This window comes from Pteropus vampyrus, unplaced genomic scaffold (assembly GCF_000151845.1).
Source record: "Pteropus vampyrus isolate Shadow unplaced genomic scaffold, Pvam_2.0 Scaffold107, whole genome shotgun sequence".
Classification (NCBI taxonomy): Eukaryota; Metazoa; Chordata; class Mammalia; order Chiroptera; family Pteropodidae; genus Pteropus; species Pteropus vampyrus.
The window spans coordinates 492,218-497,490 of record NW_011888888.1 but is presented as its reverse complement, the minus strand read 5'-3'; the positions used below and the strand labels follow the sequence as shown (position 1 = coordinate 497,490).

The 5,273-nt window shown below is 34.3% G+C and overlaps 1 protein-coding gene and 1 pseudogene across 2 annotated transcripts in view; one reads left to right on the top strand and one right to left on the bottom strand.

Moving 5' to 3' along the window:
* The window catches only part of RELN (reelin), a 482,573-nt gene that overhangs the window by 403,655 nt on the left and 73,645 nt on the right, over positions 1-5,273 (bottom strand). The window lies entirely within an intron of this gene.
* Positions 4,556-4,675, top strand: LOC111743150 (annotated as a pseudogene).

Sequence of the window (5,273 nt, the reverse complement as noted above, 5' to 3'; positions counted from 1 at the left end):
ATTTAGAATCGACCTCCTCTTTCAAACCTCTGCCACTTGAATCATCTTCTTATTCTGTTTCATATTTCATATTTCAAAGAAAGAATTCTCACTTCTGAGTCTTTATGTAATACCTACTGTAAGCATATATACTAGACACTTGAATAGATCAGCAGTCCCCAACCTTTTTGACAACAGGGACTGGTGCTGCTATGAGAATCAAATGCCTGATGATCTGCGGTGGAGCTGAGGCAGTGATGCCAGCACTGGGGAGAAGCTGCAAATACAAATGAAGCTTCTCTCGCTGGCCTACCGCTCACCTCCTGCTGTGCAGCCCGGTTCCTCACAGGCCACAGACCAGGTCTGTGGCCCAGGGATTGGGGAACCCTGGAATAGATCATCTCATTTAATCTACCAAACAACTCTGTGAACTAGGCACCGCTGTTAGCATCCTCATTTTACAGATGCAGACATTGAGGCTCAAGGAAGAAAAGTATGTGGTCCAAGTTAGCAAGAAGCAGAATCAGGCAGGAAACCTGAGCTGCCTAATTCCAGAGGACATGTAATGAATCATTGCACTGAGCTGCCTTCCTTTACTAACTCCTTCACTGGGCACAGATCTCATGCCCCACAACATTTGCTTTAGCAATTTGTTGGCTGATTAATTCAACAGCTTTATATTCATCATGCCTATTACCCTAACAAGTTACTGTTTTCAAGTTAATTATTTAGGAATTGGGAAATATCCCTGAATTCTTTGTCATATGTCTAACACAACTGAGAAATACTATTTCTTAACGACGATAATGCTGGCACACCCAAATGGAATGAATAAATACCAAATTTAGGTTAAATGCTTATAAACAGGAAAAATTAATGTAAATTGCATCTCTTGTCAGCTATGCTTCTTATACCATTGACTAATTTGTTTAATTAACCTAGAGTCTTCTTGTTATAAATCATTTACCATACCCAATAAAAGGTCATGCCTTTGAATCCCCCGATACGTTTAACATTTCTTATGTTACAAAGCATTTCTTTGTAAACAGACAAAATAATTTAACAAGATCATTCTGAGTAATTTAACTTAATTAGGCTAGTAAATAAATACCACTACTATAATGAAGGACCCTATAATGAAGATGATAGTGGCTGCCTCCTCTTTACAGATATTAAGCCCTAAATATGTGCATATCACAAGTGTGTGTCTCTTTGTTGCACAAACAGGACACCTAAGATTGAACTGCAGCTCATGCCTAGGGACATGGGGGTCCTGGCAATAATTAGCAAAACTGTAAAAAGTTGGACTTAGTTTTAATGTGAAGGATAACCAAAAGATAGCTTAAATGGACCCTATACTTTATCTTTAGTGACAATTTTAAAAATAGTAAATCATGCTAAGCGAAATAAGCCAGACAGAAAAAGTTGAAAATCACATATCACTTATATGTGGCATATAAACTTAAAAGCAACAAATGAACAGGCCAAACACAGACTCATGGACATGGACTATAGACTAGTGGTTACCAGAAGGTAGGGGGTGGGGGGAGTGGGGAAGGTAGGCGCAGTAAAGGGGATCAAATATGTGGTGACTGTGGTGACAGAAAGAAACCTAACTATGGAAGGTGAACACACAGTGTAAATACATATATATGCCTTATTGTTAAAGTGTACAACTGAAACTTATTGGATTTCATTAACCAATGTCACTATAAAAAAACAATAAAGAAAGAAAGAAAGAAAGAGATAAATAGATTGTTTTGGAAAATAAATAAATAAAATAAAAATTAAAAGTAGTAAAAAATCAAAAACTTGCATCCTGGCAATGAAACATTAACAATCTTAATCTACTGGTAAAGTACACATTTTTATTAACTAGTAACCAATATAAGATTTAGTAAAATTTAAAGTGTTTTTTAAACATTTAAATAATTTGTTTTGTAAATATATTCCTATTCATCTAAAGTTAGAGTATCAAATCACATTGAAAAAAAAATCAGACCATGTCCAAAATTTCTAATACTATGTTCTAAATGTAATATTGAAAATATTACATTTTTATGTTAGTCACTTAATCTACTTAAAATATGACATGATTGACTGTTTAAGACAAAAGATTCAAAAGAAAAGAATCTTGGATCTGATCACAATACCTCTTCCCAAACTTGGAAGATTCATCAAATCTTGCCATTTTAAGTTTTATAACAACAAATGATTAGATCTAGGATGCCTAATTACTACAGAAAATATAAATGAAACACATAGGAAATTACAAAAGTTTAAGTGAAAAATTGCTAAGTTAATGTATTAGCTGAGCAAAATTATCTAGGAATTACAAAGCACAAAAAGTTTAATCTATGCAAGATCTAACAATCTGAAGTGTGACTGCTACTAATCAGACCTGCAAATGCAATTCTCAGGTTTTAGAGCCAGAATACAAAAAATGCTTTTAGAGCCAGAATACTAAATATTGAGTAAAATGCATTTCAGCCTCTGGAAAAGGAACAATTTTGTATGAAAGGATATTCAAATAGCCTTTTATTGAGCAACCACAATGAGCCTTGAAGATTTACATGATTGAACTGGAATTCAATGCCAAAGACAAGAGGGAAGCATTTTTTTTTCTGGGATGCACAAAGAGAAATCCATAATTAAACATCACACTCTCCTAGGGCAGCATGTTTTCTCATATTGACAAGCAAAATGAGGTATTTCAAATCACTACATTGCTGGCATACAGTCATCTTTTGCATTGTTTTAATGTATTTCTGGCTATTAGGCATTTGTCTATATTTGGTCAGTGATGCATGCATTTTAAAGATTTGTACTTTTGCATAAAAGGCTGTAGTTACGTTAGTGGAATTACATTTATATAACAGTATCTTAAGAATAATTATGGCCTTACTTTGGCTGACTATACACACATTTTATATTCAAAGGAGAGTGGCTAAAACTTTAGTATAATTAGCACATTTAAAATTAACTCTGAAAAAAACTTTTAGAAGTACCTTTTTAGACTCAACTCTATACTTTGCCTCATTTGTCACAGCTAGTTAAACACACCAATATCGCACACTAATCCTACATTATGTTGGGAAAATGCCAAATAAATCATGTTTGTTTAACATTCCATCAAAGTCAGAGCCTAATGATAAATTATTTATTCAATAACTCTTGTTCTCGATTAAAGAATGCCGCATTATTTCAGCCTGATCCTACTATAACTACACTATGACAGAGCAATTCTTTTACATTTTACTTCCTATAAAAGTTTCCTCTACTTTACCTGCACCCTCTTCAAATTACATCTTTTCATTTTGTTCTTAAATTGTAAAAAATATGTTAAACATATCAAATACCAAAAAAATTAATGTGATTTTGTTCCAAAAAGTGCCATTTATCGAAAAGGCATTTTACCTCCTGCTTTCTATTAGAAAACATTATTTATGAAGATGAAGTCTAACAGTAGCCAGGTCTATTAAAAACTTGGTTTTTAAGGTTTGCCACTATCACATAAATACACATAAAATTATTTGGATATTACTGAAACTATATAAAGATCTCACTTATGCATCCATCCATATAAAAATCATGTCCTTTCAAAATGCCAAGTGACTAGTGGGAGCCCGAGCATTTGGCTATGGAAGTCAAACTACCATCAGTGGGCTTCATGTTCAGAAGCCTCTTCAGACTATCAACCCAAAGATATAGGGTTGAGAGTAATGGAAAGACTACTTGTAATTTAAGCTAATCAAAATACATTCTAACTCAAGTGAAACTGCCTTTTCACAGCTTCCAAAGTCAACACAGAAAATATCATGAAGAATGAGTGTCCTAAATAATTTCTTACAATTTCATTCTTAGGTTTTTGTTCAGCTTACTAGCTAAAATCTGAGGCAATATGATACCTGCATTTTATATGTTCTTTCACATACTTATGAATAATATTTAATGATTTTTCTTATTTAAAGACACCACCTTGGCAAATGATAGTTACTTTATTCAGTCAAGTCCTCTTGAATCATCTGGATTTATAAACCCTCGATTAATTCCACCTGAGAATAATTTTTTGCCCTCCAAAGAAAGTATATACAAGTCCTGAACTGAGAAAATCAGTTGCTTTGGTTATCAAGATTCATAATTTTGAATACCCAGTTTTACTGAGCCTTTTCTAAGAGCTAAAGGCTTTACATAAATCACCTCCTTTAATCCTCACAACTACTCAACATCCTATGAAGCAGGTGCCATTACCATCGCCATTTCATAGATGAGGAAATTAAGCTTAAGAGAAGTTAATTAAATTAATTAAGAGAAGTTAAGTAACTCAGCTGACACACATGGCTGAAAAAGGTTGGGGACTGGATCTGCAAGCAGGTCCATATGACTCCACGCCCCAAACTATTACCCCTCCACATACTACTCCTTCTTGTTGCTGCCACCAGCCTGTACCTCAACTCCTTCCATGTCCTGTCATCTAAGAACTTTCACCGCATAATAGTCTTTCTGCATTCACTCCTGTATGCTACAGTTCATTCTCCATGCTAACCCTTGAGTGATTGTTCTAAAATGAAAAGCTGTCTACAGCCATGCCAACATGAACACATCCTGTCCCGTCTGATCTCGGAAGCTAAGCAGGGTCGGGCCTGGTTAGTTACTTGGATGGGAGACTACCTAGGAAGACCGGGTGCTATAGGCATAAAAATAAAATAAAGTAAAATAATAAAATAAAATAAAATAAAATAAAATGAAATCTGTTCAAGTCACAGCTCAGCCTAAAACCATCAATTGCATGGGAATCAAATTAACCAAGGAGGTAAAAGACCTGTTCATTGAAAAAAGAAATTGAAGAAGATACAAATAAATGAAGTATATACTGTGCTCATGGGTAGTAAGAATTAACATCATTAAAATGACCATACTAACCAAAGCAAACTATAGATTCAATGCAATCCCTGTCAAAATACCAATAGCATTTTTCACAGAACTAGAACGAATAATCCAAAAATGTATGTGGAACCATAAAAGACCCCAAATAGCCACTGCAATCCTGAGAAAGAACACAGTTGGAGGTATCACGCTACCTGATATCAAACTATACAAGTCTACAGTAATCAAAACAGCATGGTACTGACATAAAAACAGATACATTGATCAATAGAACAGAATAGAGAACCCAGAAATAAATCCATGCTATATGCTCACTTAGTACATGACAAAGAAGGCAAGAATATACTATGGAATAAAGACAGTATCTTCAATAAATGGTGTTGGAAAAATTGGACAGATACATGCAA